General features: G+C 45.6%; 1 protein-coding gene across 1 annotated transcript in view; it reads right to left on the bottom strand.

Annotated features, from left to right (window-relative positions):
- LOC109416672 (transmembrane and coiled-coil domains protein 2) overlaps nucleotides 1–17749 on the bottom strand; it is a 510917-nt gene that overhangs the window by 28940 nt on the left and 464228 nt on the right. The window lies entirely within an intron of this gene.

Below are 17749 nucleotides of genomic sequence, written 5' to 3'. Positions count from 1 at the left end.
CATAATCGATGTTACGTTCTGTAGTCCGTCGCTTACGGAAGACATGAACTGGAGAGTCAGCGAGGAATATTCCAACAGTGATCACCAGGCGATCCTCTACAGCATTGGCCGGCGAGCCTCTACTTCGACGAGGAGAATGCGAACATGCGAACGAAGGTGGAAGACAAAAGACTTCGACAAGGAAGTCTTTGTCGAGGCGCTGCGGCCATACGGCGGTGCAACCCTTGATGCAGGTGAACTAACGGAAGCGATTGTTACGGCATGCGACATAGCAATGCCGAGGAAGATAGAGCCCAGAAACAGAAGACGGCCAGCGTATTGGTGGAACGCGACGATCAGTACCCTCCATGCTGCTTGCCTCCGTGCTAGGAGACGCTTCCAGAGGGCCAGAAATGAAGCTGAGAGAGAAGCAAGGCGAACCGTTTTTCGGGGAGCTCGAGCCGCTCTTAAACGCGAGATAAGGCTGAGTAAGTCGAACTGCTACAAAGAGTTGTGTCGAGAAGCCGACGCCAACCCCTGGGGCAACGCGTACCGAATCGTGGTATCGAAGCTCAAAGGTCCAGCAGTAACCGTGGAAATGTGCCCGGACAAACTAAGGAGGATCGTGGAAGGTCTTTTTCCGCACCATGGCCCAACGTTTTGGCCGCCCACACCATACGCAGAGAATGCAGAAGAACCCAACGAAGGTGCTCGGATATCCAATGCAGAGTTGCTGGTAATTGCGAAGGGGCTCAAGATCGGGAAAGCTCCCGGTCCGGATGGGATCCCGAACGTAGCAGTTAGAACGGCGATATTGGCGTTTCCGGACATGATCAGGATGGTGCTCCAAAAATGCCTGGATGAAGGCTACTTCCCAGACGGTTGGAAGGTTCAAAAGTTGGTGCTTCTACCGAAACCAGGAAAGCCGCTGGGGGACCCAGGATCGTATGGACCGATCTGCCTGCTGGATACCCTAGGAAAACTGTTAGAGAAGGTCATCCTTAACAGGTTGACAGAATACGCCGAAAGTGAGAGGGGACTGTCAGCGATGCAATTCGGATTCCGTAAGGGAAAATCGATGGTGGATGCGATTCGGGTAGTCATCGAGAATGCCCAGAAGGCGTCCAAGAAAAAACGGAGAGGTGACCGATTCTGCGCTGTGGTAACGATAGACGTCAAAAATGCGTTTAACAGTGCCAGCTGGGAGGCTATCGCCGTAGCGCTACACAGTATGCGGGTTCCCGATTATCTGTGCCAGATTTTACGGAGCTACTTCCAGAACAGAGTACTGGTGTACGAGACCAACGAAGGGCAGAGGTCTATAGAAGTAACGGCAGGTGTTCCACAAGGGTCCATACTAGGCCCAACGCTCTGGAATGCCATGCACAACGGCGTACTGTCGTAAAAACTTCCCAAAGGAGTCGTCATTGTGGGCTTCGCAGATGACGTCGTGTTGACGGTAATGGGAGAGACTCTTGAAGAAGTTGAAATGCTGGCGACGGAATCAATGTCCACTGTTGAAAGATGGATGACTGGGGTCAAGCTACCCGGATAAAAACTAACCATAGGGTATTTGGTGAAAACCATTCCTGTACCATACAGTGTACCAGCTACAATATAGTGTATTGTAATGGAATGGTTCGCTAAATGCTTTGCACTTTGGTAGCTACTATACATTTACATCCGATCTTTATGTAACAATATATTATACTGTTTTTCTTACGTTTGAACCATTTACTATTCTGAAACAATCTTTTTCCGCGCATTTTTAATTATTTATTCAGTTTATGATTTATTCCGTGCTTTGTTTTGTTGATGTTCGTGACATTTTTGTTGCAAAGGAAATGAAAGAGGAAAAAGTGAATAAGTTGAAACATCTATTTAAAGTCAATAAAATGTTTAAATAAAGTGGTAAGCCAGGTGTCCTAAGGACTGCATATCCAAGAGATATGGTGGGCTAGGTATGTAGAGTGCGATGAGAGGAATACGAATGTAGGTCAACCCAGAAAGACGCAGGCCAGATTACCGTAAATCAGTGGATGAGTTCAACACTATTCTTTCTCTTCTTCTCTCATGTGAAATTGCCTTGTACAACAACCGAATTAAATGCGATTTATCTTTGACATTTTTAACATAAGGACTGGACTGGACACTGAAACGACTTGTGATATAAGTTCGTCTTCGCTTTTTAACCTAACTTATAGTTGAATCGAACTTGACAGTTTTCTCATGAGTTGTTATGTACATATTTCATAGTTCAGTCAAACTGGAGCCTCAATATTGCAATAACGGTTAAGCACGCTGTAATGATACTTATGTACCTCGTCACCCACTTCATGCAACTACATTAGTGGTCTAATAACACTTAGCGCGCTAGGCATAGTTCCATTTTTTCGCTCAAAGTGTAGCCACAAATAATGCTTAGTTTGCAAAACCCAGTTATTTGGCTGGTGGGACATGGGAGCCTAAGCTTCAACTGTTAATGCAATCAGAGGCTACTCAGACTTAGACAAGTTTAGGTTAGTTTGGCTAGAACTGCCATTATCGAAGGAACTTGACGAGATAATATAACATTATATGGTTTATCTAAGGCGCCGTCCACAAATTACGTAACGCTCTAGGGGGAGGGGGGGAGTACGGCCAAGCGTTACGGCCCATACAAAAATTTTCGGGGTTTCATACAAAAAAGCGTTACGGAGGGGGGAGGGGGGTCGAAAAAGTTCGATTTTAGCGTTACGTAATAAATGGACGCTGCCTAATGTAAAACAATACAACATAACAAAAGAGAATCATTCCAAAACCATGATTAAATTTATAACCAGTAGTGAAATTACAATTAAAAACAATATATTTACGGTACATTTTATTGTTTGAAACCATACGTGTACCATACAATGTACGGTATATTAAAGCCCACGTATCAGTATTTCAAACAATTCATTTACAATAAAATGTATAGTTTTGTAAAAAAATATATATGGAGAAAAATATTTTTTTATATTGTTACGATACTTAACAACCCGTATAGTATATTGTAAAAATCTTATTTACAATTCACTGTATGGTGTCTACATTACATCTTATTGTTTTTGTATTTTTTATTTTTACAGTGGTGTTTATTGTAACAATATGGTTCTAAATAGTACTGTTACAATACAACATTCGGTTTTTCTACTGTATTTTTTATTCGGGTACAGATTGCCCATCACAAAACGGAGGTGCTTCTGGTCAGCAACTGTAAAGCAGCCCAAACGATGGAGATCGTAGTCGGAGAGCACGTAATCACATCGAAACAAGCTTTGAAGCATCTAGGAGTGATGATCGATGATCGACTTAACTTCAAGGAGCACGTCGACTACGCCTGCGGAAAGGCGGCGAAGGCTGTCAATGCTATAGCGACGATAATGCCGAACGTCGGGGGACCACGAAGTAGTAAGAGGCGTCTTCTGGCGAGCGTAGCAGGCTCAATACTCAGGTATGGTGCCCCAGCATGGGCTGAAGCACTGAGTACGAAGCGGAATAGAAGAGCGCTAGACAGCGCATTCCGACTCATGGCCACTCGGGTCGCCAGCGCGTACAGAACCATTTCGACGGAGGCAGTATGTGTTATCGCGGGAATGATGCCAATTTGCATCACCATCGCCGAAGACGTGGAATGCTACCATCGCAGAAGTACCAGGAGCGTAAGAGATATCGTCAGAGCGAACTCGTTGGCTAAGTGGCAGCAAGAGTGGGACAATTCGGCGAATGGCAGGTGGACTCACCGACTTATCCCTAGCGTGTCAGCGTGGGTGAATAGGAAGCATGGGGAGGTGAACTTCCATCTGACGCAGTTCCTGTCCGGCCATGGCTGCTTCAGGAAGTACCTGCACCGGTTTGGGCACGCTCTTTCGCCCTTTTGCCCGAGGTGTGTTAACGTGGAGGAGACACCGGAACATGTCGTTTTCGAATGCCCCAGGTTCGAAGAAATTCGCGTCTTGCTGCGCGGAGTGACAGTCGACAACATTGTCGAAGAGATGTGTCGCGATGAAAACACGTGGAACGCTGTCGACAGAGCAGTAACGAGGGTGCTGTCCGCGCTGCAGAGGAAGTGGCGCGAAGATCAGAGAGCGGCGGAACGCGATCCGGGTAGGCATGATCCACCGCCGGGGACATCACTGAGTCGTCCGTAACGTGGTACCGGTTTTTGGTCGTCGGAGCGCCGGTGAACCGGAAGTCCACCACCAACCGGAATCGCCGGACCGACTTCGGCACCTTACTGGTCGGGATAGAAACATCGGTATCGGGAGAACTTCCACCGCCGGGGTTTTTCTCCGTCGGAGGTAGGCTAGGTCCACCGCCGGGGACTAGACCGAGTCTATCGCGAAGAAGCACCGGAATTTGGTCGTCGGGGCGCCTGTGAACCGGAAGCCAGTCTCCAACCGGAATCGCAGGAGAGACCTCGGCACCTGTTTCGGAAGATGTTCCACTGCCGGGGAACTCTGTCGGCGTAGGGTAGATCCACCGTCGGGGACTACACGAGTCGTGCGCGAAAAGCGAGTGCTAAATGGCACAACGGCGGCACGGGGAGGACACCGTTCGGAGCAAGTTAGTAGGATCCGAATGCCTTGCGTGGTATTAGAATAACAAATTGTGTGTATGTTGTACCTATGTGTCGCTGAATGGCGATATGTTAGGTACTAACATTAGAACGTGTAGAATAACAAATTTGAAACTAAGCATGTTGTCCGCTTAATGGCGAGCCAACACCAACCGGAGTAAGCAAAATACGAGACGTGTATGAGTACAGATTAGGAGCGACAAAAAGTGCATGAGCACAGTAGCAGAAGAGCGCATGAGCGCATTGCCCCCCCTGAAGCAGTCGCATATCAGTGGTACCAGGGGGATCGAGGCATCAAGGTGTAGCAGAGTTTTTTCCAATCGGTTTTCTCTGCTTGGGAGGTAGGGAGGAAAAAACACACACACACACACACACACACACACACACACACACACACACACACACACACACACACACACACACACACACACACACACACACACACACACACATACACACACACACACACACACACACACACACACACACACACACACACACACACACACACACACACACACACACACACACACACAGCTCAAACACCCGGATTGCCAACCGGCACATCAGGATCGATGTCAGTAACATCCTGATTATGGCATACTGGTAAATGCAAACGACAACGGACTACGGATTATGGATCGGATGGCGACGATGGGCTGACATTCGTGCTGTTCTGTTCCCTGAGTAAGGAAGGGTGACAACTACTTGAAACGGCGAGCGGGCTAGCAGTACGTTTGCCTCCGTCCCGGTAAAACCTTGGCAGGCCTCCAGGTACGTTCAATACTCGCACCAACAAAGGTGGGTAGTAGGCTCAGATGGAACATTCCTGACCTACGCTGATCCGGCTCTGGACACGTACCCCATGAAGGTACGCGTTCAACCCTCGCTTGGCCTCCCTGCTTTGCAAAGATAACCAAGGGATCATAGGCGACTACTACAACGAGTGGAGATAGCGGCCCGGAGTGGGGAACCAACAAAATGGAGAATCTAACGAATATCGAAGTCGAGGAGGACGCGAACGCGTTCCGAAGAAGCGAGAGGATGCAGAGATCACCAGTGACACCGCTGGAAACCGCAGCGATCGCTACCAGTAGCACAATCCGAAGCGAGCTCCAAGGAAACCAACAGGAGCTAGGGTCTTCGATCCAGCGAGTGTTCACACCGACGCCGAAGAGCAGTGCTGCTCAAGAGTCGGGTCTGGGTGAGGTGAGGAAGAAGGTGAACGAACTGTACAAGTTTGTGAAGGACAGACACAACGTGCACCTGAAAATTAAGCAGATGGTGACGAACATCAAATCTGCTGTTATAGCTGCCGAACGAGAGCAAAAGGCACTCAGATTGAGAGCTGAAACAGCTGAAAAGGCTGTAACGGAAGCTGCAGGAAGAGCTACGGCGGAAACTCGGGAGACGCCTAAGAGTCACCGCTCGGAGAAAAGAGGTAGGGACACGCCTGGAGACGAGGAAGTCCCGAAGAAGCAGAAGAACGATCAGTCGCGCGTCGACAATCAGAGAAACGATGGAAGAGACAGTGGATGGCGCACCGTTGAAATCCAGCGAGCTAAGAAGAAAAAGCGAAAGGAAAAAATAGAAAGGAAGACGGAACCGGAAAAGAAAGAGAAACTTCAGCCATCTAGGAGGAAAAGCAGAGCAGATGCCCTCATTGTAGAAGCGAGCGACAAGACAACGTACGCTGCGCTTCTCAGGAAGGTGAGGGAGGATCCGGACCTTAAGGAGTTGGGCGAGAACGTGGTTAAGACACAGCGCACGCAGAAAGGCGAGATGATCTTCGAGCTAAAGAAAGATCCAGCTGTTAAGAGCCTGGATTACCGGGAACTCGTCGCGAAATCCCTGGGCAGCGATGCAAATGTCAGGGCTCTTTCACAGGAGGCGGTGATCGAGTGCAGGAATCTGGATGCGGTCACGACAGAAAAGGAACTGAGATTTGCCCTAACCGAGCAGTGTAAGCTGAATGTTCCGGTGCAAATTCGGTTAAGGAAAGCGTTTGGAGGCACCCAGACGGCGGCGATTCGCTTACCGGTTGACGCTGCAAACAAGCTGGTGGAGATCGGCAAGATAAAAGTCGGTTGGGCGGTGGGCACTCTGAGAGTCACTCCTCGAAATGCTAAGCAGATGGAGAGATGCTTCCGGTGTATAGAGTTCGGTCACCAGGCGAGAAGCTGCAAGGGCCCTGACAGGTCCACATTGTGCTGGAGATGCGGCGCAAGTGGTCACGTTGCTCGTGACTGCACGAAGCATCCGAGCTGTATGTTCTGCAAACCGGAGGACGGAAACGATCATTCGACGGGTGGCTTCAAATGCCCGATGTACAAGAAGGCGAAGGCAGGTCAACAATGACAATGATGGAGATAACGCAAGTGAATCTTAATCATTGCGATGCAGCACAGCAACTGTTGTGGCAGTCGACAACGGAAACCAAGTGCGACGTCGCAATAATTGCAGAGCCGTACCGAGTTCCTATCGATAACGGTAACTGGGTGGCGGATAAAGCAAGGATAGCGGCAATCCAAGTTACAGGCGGGTTTCCCATTCAAGAAGTAGTGGACCCCTGAGCAATACAATCGGATGTTGGATCTACTAACTGATAAGTTGATAGGACGTGCGCCGGTTGTTATCGGCGGGGACTTCAACGCTTGGGCGGTGGAGTGGGGAAGTAGGCTGACCAACGCAAGGGGTTACTGTCTGCTGGAAGCCTTAGCGAAGCTGAATGTGAATGTGTGCAATGAAGGCTCTGTGAGTACATTCCGTAAGGACGGACGAGAATCCATTATTGATGTGACGTTCTGCAGCCCGTCGCTGATGAACAACATGAACTGGAGAGTAAGCGAAGAATACACGCACAGTGACCATCAGTCCATCCACTACAGCGTCGGTCGGCGGATCTCCGCTCTGCCGAGCACCCGGAGGACCTGCGAAAGGAAGTGGAAAACGAAGCAGTTCGACAAGGAGCTTTTTGTCGAGGCACTTCGGACAGACAACGACACTCCCGCTATGACCGCTGTGGAACTAACGGAAGCAGTAGCGAGGGCATGTGATGTTACTATGCCCAGGAAACTCGTACCGAATAACCGCCGGCGTCCAGCATACTGGTGGAATGAAACGCTCAGCACCCTGCGTGCTGCCTGCCTTAAAGCTAGAAGACGATTTCAAAGAGCAAGATCCGAAGCGAGCAGAGAGGAACGCAAGGTGATTTTCCGCGAGGCCAGGGCCGCTTTCAAGCGGGAGATTGCTCTGAGCAAGGCCAATTGCTTCAAGGAGCTGTGCAGAGAAGCAGACGCCAATCCCTGGGGACAAGCTTATCGCATCGTGATGGCGAAGATCAAGGACCCAGCTACACCAGCTGAAATGTGCCCTGGAAAGCTGGAGGTAATTGTGAACGGCCTCTTTCCGAATCACGGTTTAACCACATGGCCACCTACGCCGTACGTCGACGGGGTGGAAGTAGCTGCCGGCGCAAACCGGGTGTCTAACGAGGAACTCCTTACAATAGCCAAAGGACTAAAAGTGAAGAAATCCCCTGGTCCAGATGGTATCCCCAACATGGCATTGAAAGCGGCGATCGAAGCGTTTCCGGACATGTTCAGGATAACGATACAGAAATGTCTGGTGGATAGCTACTTCCCAGACATTTGGGAGATCCAGAAGCTGGTGTTGCTGCCAAAGCCTGGCAAGCCGCCAGGAGACCCAGCATCGTATCGACCGATATGCCTGCTGGATACGCTTGGCAAACTCCGGGAGAAAATCATCATGAACAGGCTGATAAAGTGTACGGAAAGCGAGAGCGGACTTTCTAATCGGGTTCGGGTTTCGGAAAGGGAAGTCGACTGTGGATGCAATCCGGACAGTCATTGCGAATGCGAAGAAAGCTTCAAAGCAGAAGAGAAGAGGTACAGTCTGGATTCGCTGGTTGGGTCACGACTGCACCCCGATTAGCGAATCGTGTTCGTTCGTTGGGGCAACTGACAACTGATCAAAATGCTCTAGACACACGCAAGTGACGAGAAATACGTCACGAAACACTCGCAGACTTGCACAAACCTCCTGTATATAAGAGGTGCGATGCGACGGCGGTCAGACGTCAAACTCATTTTGACATCGATTTTGACATTGACAGTGCTTTTAGTTGGGTTTCGCCCCAACCAGTGAACATCCAACCATCGAGACAGCCCATCTAACGAGCAGCCAACGAACGAATCGGCACTGTAATCGTTACTGCGCCGTGGTAGCTATAGACGTGAAGAACGCATTCAATAGCGCCAGCTGGGAAGCCATCGCCACTGCACTACACAACATGAGGGTCCCTGACTATCTATGAAAGGTTCTGAAAAGCTACTTCCAGAATCGAGTCTTGGTCTACGAGACAAACCAGGGTCAGAGATCGGTTAGAGTCACGGCGGGTGTGCCACAGGGCTCCATACTCGGTCCAACGTTGTGGAATATTATGTATGACGGAGTGTTAAGACTTGAACTACCCGGAGGAGTCGAGATCGTCGGTTTCGCGGATGACGTTGTCCTTTCGATAACCGGTGAGACAATGGAAGAAGTAGAGATGCTGACGGCGAAGACGATCGGTTCCATCGAGGCCTGGAAGAGTGAAGTAAAGCTGCGGTTGGCTCACCATAAGACACAGGTAGTGCTAGTCAGCAACTGTAAAGCAGTTCAACGGGCCGAAGTAAACTTCGGCGGACAGGTTATCCCGTCAAAGCGTGCGTTAAAACACCTGGGCGTGATGGTGAACGACCGATTGAATTTCAACTGCCACGTCGACTATGCCTGTGAGAAGGCAGCGAAAGTTGTTAATGCTGTATCCAGGATTATGCCGAACATCGGTGGACCGAGCAGCAGCAGCAGACGTCTTCTGGCGGGAGTATCCTCTTCGATACTTAGATACGGAGTTCCGGCCTGGGCCATCTCCAAGGTGGTCAGATGAAGAGTACAACAGGATATTGGATGCACTCACGGACACGCTGGTCAGGCGGAAGCCGGTAGTCATCGGAGGAGATTTCAACGCCTGGGCCGTGGAATGGGGTAGTAGGCTCACCAATGCTAGGGGGTACAGCCTACTGGAAGCCCTGGCGAAGCTGGATGTGAGGCTTTGCAACGATGGTATGGTTAGCACATTCCGCAGAGACGGCCGTGAATCCATCATCAATGTAACGTTCTGTAGTCCGTCGCTTACGGAAGACATGAACTGGAGAGTCAGCGAGGAATATTCCAACAGTGATCACCAGGCGATCCTCTACAGCATTGGCCGGCGAGCCTCTACTTCGACGAGGAGAACGCGAACATGCGAACGAAGGTGGAAGACAAAAGACTTCGACAAGGAAGTCTTTGTCGAGGCGCTGCGGTCATACGGCGGTGCAACCCTTGATGCAGGTGAACTAACGGAAGCGATTGTTACGACATGCGACATAGCAATGCCGAGGAAGATAGAGCCCAGAAACAGAAGACGGCCAGCGTATTGGTGGAACGCGACGATCAGTACCCTCCGTGCTGCTTGCCTCCGTGCTAGGAGACGCTTCCAGAGGGCCAGAAATGAAGCTGAGAGAGAAGCAAGGCGAACCGTTTTTCGGGGAGCTCGAGCCGCTCTTAAACGCGAGATAAGGCTGAGTAAGTCGAACTGCTACAAAGAGTTGTGTCGAGAAGCCGACGCCAACGCTGGGGCAACGCGTACCGAATCGTGGTATCGAAGCTCAAAGGTCCAGCAGTACCAAGCGGACAAACTAAGGAGGATTGTGGAAGGTCTTTTTCCGCACCATGGCCCAACGTTTTGGCCGCCCACACCATACGCAGAGAATGCAGAAGAACCCAACGAAGGTGCTCGGGTATCCAATGCAGAGTTGCTGGTAATTGCGAAGGGGCTTAAGATCGGGAAAGCTCCCGGTCCGGATGGGATCCCGAACGTAGCAGTTAGAACGGCGATATTGGCGTTTCCGGACATGATCAGGATGGTGCTCCAAAAATGCCTGGATGAAGGCTACTTCCCAGACGGTTGGAAGGTTCAAAAGTTGATGCTTCTACCGAAACCAGGAAAGCCGCCGGGGGACCCAGGATCGTATAGACCGATCTGCCTGCTGGATACCCTAGGAAAACTGTTAGAGAAGGTCATCCTTAACAGGTTGACAGAATACGCCGAAAGTGAGAGGGGCTGTCAAGACCTGTCAAGCTTGACTGGGGTCAAGCTACAGATTGCTCATCACAAAACGGAGGTGCTTCTGGTCAGCAACTGTAAAGCAGCCCAAACGATGGAGATCGTAGTCGGAGAGCACGTAATCACATCGAAACGAGCTTTGAAGCATCTAGGAGTGATGGTCGATGATAGACTTAACTTCAAGGAGCACGTCGACTACGCCTGCGGAAAGGCGGCGAAGGCTGTCAATGCTATAGCGACGATCATGCCGAACGTCGGGAGACCACGAAGTATTAAGAGGCGTCTTCTGGCGATCGTAGCAGGCTCAATACTCAGGTATGGTGCCCCAGCATGGGCTGAAGCACTGAGTACGAAGCGGAATCGAAGAGCGCTAGACAGCGCATTCCGACTCATGGCCACTCGGGTCGCCAGCGCGTACAGAACCATTTCGACGGAGGCAGTATGTGTTATTGCGGGAATGATGCCCATTTGCATCACCATCGCCGAAGACGAGGAATGCTACTTATTTATTTATTCAGTTTCGTCAAACAACGTAGACTAGTACATTCAGTAAGATTGGGCATACTTTTCATAGTTTCTTCAAATGAATCGTGCTGTAGGAATCGAGTACAAAACGATATTTGCAGGGAAACTATTTAAAGTATGCTATATCTAACCGAAAAACGTCTGATCAATTTCGACCCGAAGATCAATTTGACCCCGGTTTACGGTACATATTGTTAATAAAATACATATAAGAAAATATATAAATAGTGTATGCTGGTGGATGTGTGTATAATTTGTGCTTTTTAAATATTTTAAGTACTACTACTGATGTTATTTCTTATAGTGTTAAAATATTTCTTTAAATTATGCCGCGACATAGTTAAGTCAATAGTTTCACAGTGTTGATTATAAATGTTCATGATTTGATTCAATGGTTCATTTTTGGCATAGTTTGTGCGACTATGGGTAGTTTTAAACAAGTGTCGATTTCGCAATTGCCGTGAGGGTATGTGAAAGTTTAACCCTTTATAAGGCCGAGAGAACCAGGCACGGAATTCACTCGTTCTACATTGGAATATAAAATACATGTGGTGTAATGAACAAAAACGTTTTTATTTTCAAAAAATTCGATGGTCGATTTTGTATGAAAAAATTGGTCTAAATTTCAACTTTTTGTTAACAAAGTTTAAAATGTTGTTATTTTGTGATGCGTAAATTAATCATGCTGATTTTTTGACAGGTTATTGCCCTAATATTCATGAGTTACTTGTGTGGATTTGAACTCGATTGGTAAATTATTTTGGACGTTATAGCAATTTTAGTACATGCCCATTTATTATAGTACATTTTTTCAAAAGGCTGAGTTTCTAATAATAATGAAGCAATCAAGTTGAAATTGTGTCCACAAATAAAAGGAACATAGGCCTTTCATTCCCCATCATTCGATTTTCAATTCGCTCACCATAACAGAATTTCGAGCTTATAAACCTTCATGCACTCAAAAAAGTATGTTTTTGGAGACACATTTTGTTCTAAAAAAGCCCATTCATATTTGTTATGGCTCAAAAAAATCATGAGTGTTCACAAAGGCCTAATGTGTCCATCAGTTAAAACAGAAGTTGTAAAAATTTTCTAAACGAACAGAAAAAAATATGTGTATAAGGTGGCAATATAGTTGCCACTGCCTTATAAAGGGTTAATTTTGATAAAATTTCAGTTGAATCAATTCGCTGCGAAACGATGTCGTTAACAAATAAAACCATTGCAGTTTCACGACGCTGTTTCAGTGTTTGAATATTGATAAGCCTACAGCGCGCTTCATAAGATGGAAGAGGAAATGTAGTCCAACCTAATTTTCGAAGAGCATATATTAGAAATTGCTTTTGTACTGATTCTATTCGATCGATATGCTTACTTCAAAATGGGGACCAGACAACGTTTTAATATTCCTGAATTGACCTAACATAGGCAACATATAATGTTTTTATTGTGTAGGGGTCGTCAAAATTAAAGCTAAAGCGTTTTATGAAGCCAAGCATGTTATTTGCCCTATGTATAATGGTATTGTAGTGGTCATTGAAATTAAGTTTAGAATCTAAGATTACTCCTAAATCCCTAACTCTACTACATTCTTCCACATACTGATCTCCTAAGGAAATTGATATGTTTAGTGTGTTTCGTTTTCTGCTGAATGATATTAAATTACACTTTTTGATGTTTAATTGTAGTAGGTTTTTCGAACACCATGTGTGGAATATGCGAATTTCATTCTGAAATATGTTGATGTCTTCTTGATTCCTTATTTCCATATATAGTTTCATATCGTCGGCATAAATAAGCACTTTTGTTTTCTTCAGGATGAAGGAAATGTCGTTAACCTTCATCCAGCCAACGTACATTTTCCACCTTCGGAAAAGCACCAGGGTAAAAAATCTTCAAACTTATAGTATATAGATAGAATGATGCCGTCTTCAACAAAGTTCATCAGCAAGCTAAAAACTGTCTGATAGTTGAGTCTTTGATTCGTGATTTATTCGCTAGGTGGCACCTTGTGTATAATATTTAAACACGTGTATCTCTGTAATAAGCTAAAAGCATGGCGTTTTCTATAAAATTGTTCGGCAGGTTAAGATCTATCCGGCAATGGCGACGCTAGGTGGCACCAGCAATCAATACATTCAAACAATTTTATTTAAAAAAACGGAAAACGTGCAGCAAATTGTTCCGAAAGTTAAAAGGAAGTAAGACGTATCTGGTTGTTCAGCAGGCTAAGAGTCATTTGGCAGGATAGTAGACGATCGAGTACGGTGGTACAAGAGGCAATACTTTAACACCGTCTTTGAACCCCTGCAGAAAAGTTTTGTCGCACTACAATATTGCTTCTTTTGCTCCGTTTTTTTCTTCCGGGAAGGTCTCCGGGTATTTCTAAAGGAACTCTTCCGGGAATTTTTCCAGGAATTTCTCGGGAATTCCACTGGGAGTTCATCCAAAAATTTCACTGGGAATTCCTCAAGAACTTCCTCCAGTAATTTCTTCAGGAAATCCTCCAGAAGTTCTTCCGGGAAATTCTCTAGGAAATCATCCAGGAATTTCTCCGGGGATTCCTCCGGAAATTTCCCCAGGATTTCATCTAGGACTCCTATCAGGATCTCCTTCAGGAGTTCCTTCGGCAATTTCTGCAGGAATTCTTCTGGGAATTTTTCCAGGAATTCCTCCGAATTTTTTTCCAAGATTTTCTCCGGAAATTTCACTGAGAATTTCTCCAGGAATTCTTCCATGAGTGCCTCCGAGAATTTTTCCAGGAATTCCTCCGGGATGTTCTATAGGAATTCTTCCAAGAATTTCTCTAGGAATTTCTCTGGGATTTTTTCCAGGAGTTTCTCCAGGAATATATCAGGGAGTTTTCAAGAACAACCTCTGGGAATTTTTCCAGGAATGTCTTTAGGAAGTCTTCCGTGATTTTTTTTCACAAAACCCTCGAGAATTCCTCTATGACTTCCTTTACGAATACCTCCAGGAATTCATCCTGTAATTCCTTCAGGAATTGCTCCAGGAATTCCTCCGAGAATGTCTCCGGGATTTTCTGCAGAAAATCCTCCAGGGATGGTTTTGCAAATTTTTCTTTGAAATCTACCAGAAAATCCTTCGGGAACTCTTTCAGGAATTCCTCCGGGGACTCTTCTGAAATTCCACCGGGAATTTTTAAAGGAAATCTTCGGGATTTTTCAGGAAACCCTCTGGTAATTTCACCAAGTATTCCTCTGATAATCCCTCTACGATTTCTTCCAGAAATTCCTCAGGCAATTTCTCTAGGTATTCCTCCGATAATTTCTCCAGTAATTCCTCTGGAAAACTCTTAAGGGAATCCTCCTTCCTGGGGGATTCCCCGAAGGAAATTTCTGGAAGAATTTCTGGAGGAATTCCCTGAGGGAATTCCTGGAGGAATCTCCGGGATAACTCCTGGAGAAATACCGGAAAGAATTCCTGGAAATAATCCCGGAAAATTCCTGGAGAAATTGCTGAGGGAATCAGTGGAGGAATTGCTGATGGGAGTCTAAAAAGAATTCCCGGAGAAATTTCCTTGAAGGAGTCGTAAAGAAATTCCTAGTGGAATTCCAAAAATCCAAAAATTTTGAAAGGATTTCCTGAAGAAATTCCTAGTGGAATTCCTGTAGAAATTACAGGGAGAATTTCCAGAGACATTCCCGAAGGAATTCCCGGAGAAACTCCCGGCGAAATTCCCGGAGAAAACAAAGGAGGAATTCCTAGAGAAATTCCCAGAGGAATTCCTGGAGAAATTCCCAGAGGAAATGCTGGAGAAATTCTCAGAGGGTTTTCTGAAAAAAAAAAATCACGGAAGACTTCCTGAAGGCAGACTTCCGAGAAAAAAAAATCAGAGTGGATTTTTTTTTAAACCGGATGTTCTCCTGAAGAAATTCCCGGAGGAATTTCTGGGAGAATTTCTGGAAGGTTTCCCGGACAATTTTTGAAGAAATTTCCGAAGCAATTCCTGGGGGATCTCCTGAAGAAATTACCGAAGGAATTCTCGAAGGAATTCCCGGAACTCCTAGAAAAATTCTCTGAGAAATTCATCCTAGAGAAATTCTTGAAAGAATTCCTGAGGAAAATCCCGGAGCAATTCATGGAGTAATTCCCAGAGGAACTCATGGAGGTATTCCTGGGAAAATTCTCTGAGGAAATCCAGAGGAATTCCAGGAGAACTCCTGGAGAAATTCCCAGAAGAATTCCTGGGGATATTACTGAAGGAATTCCTGAAGGAATTTCCGCAGGAGTTCCTGATGCTGGTCCTAGAGAAAATCCTGGAAAAAATTCCGGAAGAATTCCCGGAGATATTTCCAAAGGGATTCGTAGAGAAATTCCCGGAGAAATTCCTGGAAAATTGCCGGAAGAGTTCCAGTAGAAATTCCCGGAGACATTCCCGGAAGAAAAAACGGAGTAATATTGTGGTGTGACAAAATTTGTCTGCAAGAGGTCAAAGACGGTGTAGCGAATAACCTAGCGCATAAATCACGAATCAAAGACTCAGACAGTCTTTAGCTTGCTGAAGAACTTTGTTGAAGACGGTAATCATTCTATCTTATCAGGATTCTGAGATATAAATGTTTGAAGATTTTTTACCCTGGCGCCACCTAGCGGATGATTCTCAAACCAAAGACTTTACTAACAGATAGTTCTGAGTTTGCTGAAGAATTTTGCTGAAGACAGCATCATTATATCTTATCAGGTTTCTGAGATATGAGGATTTGAACAATTTTGACACTGGCGCCACCTAGTGGCCAAATCGCGAACCAAAGTCGCCGTTGCCAGTTAGTTCTTAGCCTGCTGAACAACTTTGCTGAAAACGGCATGCTTGTACCTCATTCGGGTATCGAGATATACGAGTTTGAATTTTTCAGACATAATGCGCCACCTAGCGGATAAATCCCAAGCCAAAGACTTTACTTCAGATAGTTCTGAGCTTGCTGAAGAATTTTGGCGAAGACAGCATCATTCTATCTTATCAGGTTTCTGAGATACGAGGATTTGAACATTTTTGACACTGGCGCCGCCTAGCGGCCGAATCGCGAACCAAAGTTGCCGTTGCCAGGAAGTTCTTAACCTGCTGAACAAATTTGCCGAAGACACTATACTTCTACCTCATCAGGATCTTGAGATATACGTTGCGCAAAGTATGTGGCCAATTTTGGTACCCCAAGACAATCCGGAATAACTCCGGAACCATGTGGACCAGGCCCCCATGTCCCCGGCATCATAAACTAGAAGAGTTTTTCGGGAAGTTGTGAAAATTTCATCAAAATCCATCGAAAAACAAAAAAGTTTTAACCACTTTTGTGCTTTTTCGAAGGTGGAAAATGTACGTTGGCTGGATGAAGGTTAATGTAAAGAATAAACAAAAGAGGGCCCAGATGGGAACCTTGAGGCACTCCTGAAGTGACTTGAATGGGATGTGATGTTTTTCCTTTGACTTTTATTATTTGTTGGCGGTTTGTAAGGTACGATTCAAGCCGTTTAAGAAGTCGGGGTTCTATACCCATTTTTTGCAATTTGAAGAGGAATATCAATGCGGTCGAATGCCTTGCTAAAGTCAGTGTAAAGAGCTTCTACCTGATTGCCATTATCCATTGCAGTCAATGAAAAGTTAATGAATTCCAATAAATTTGTAGCGGTTGAGCGCCCTTTATAGAATCCATGTTGCATGTGCGTTATTCTATTCTTAATTTGAGCAAATATATTTTTATTGATTATTGCTTCGAATAATTTAGGAATGCACGAGATAATGGCAATTCCACGGTAATTACGTATGTCAAATTTTTTGCCAGATTTGAAAATAGGTACCAAAAAAGAGCTTTTCCATGATTTGGGGAAGATACCTGTTTCGGGAGATTTTTTAAATAACCAAAATAGTGGCGTGGTGAGCTCCATAAGGACTGTATCGGAAATTAACTATAAACGTTCACAGTTGCCTGAAAAAAAAATCTGTTCGAAATAAACAAAGCTTTATTTTTGGAGATACTATATAAATCTCTTAAATAAAAAATAACATTTCTGATTTTCAAAAAATAATCATTTAACTTGGACTTTTATCTCAAAGATTGCACATATGTTTTTAAAATTTTGGACACCTCCTAAAAATTTAGAATTGTGAAAACTGAGGGAAAATATCCAATTTTTTCTCTTATTTTTGCGCAAATATATTCTTTTCCAGAATGCTCATGATATAGGAAAATTATTTTTATCAAGAAAAATTCCTTCCGCAGTTAGGGCAATTCTTAAAAATGAAAAAAGGCCATTTTTCGAGGACTTCTTTTTTATGCGTCTTCAAAGAACGGTTACGCAAATAAAAAATACATAAAGTTGAAAATTTGCATTTTTTTTTCGATTGGGTATGTATTTAAATCTATTGAAGAGGTAGTTGTACCAGTGAACGAAATTTTATAACCTCTACAGATATTTAAAACAGAGCTTCAAAGTTCGACCAAAAAGTAGGTGTT

The sequence above is a fragment of the Aedes albopictus genome, chromosome 2, assembly GCF_035046485.1.
Source record: "Aedes albopictus strain Foshan chromosome 2, AalbF5, whole genome shotgun sequence".
In the NCBI taxonomy this organism is placed as follows: Eukaryota; Metazoa; Arthropoda; class Insecta; order Diptera; family Culicidae; genus Aedes; species Aedes albopictus.
This window is presented reverse-complemented; position numbering and strand designations above follow the sequence as displayed.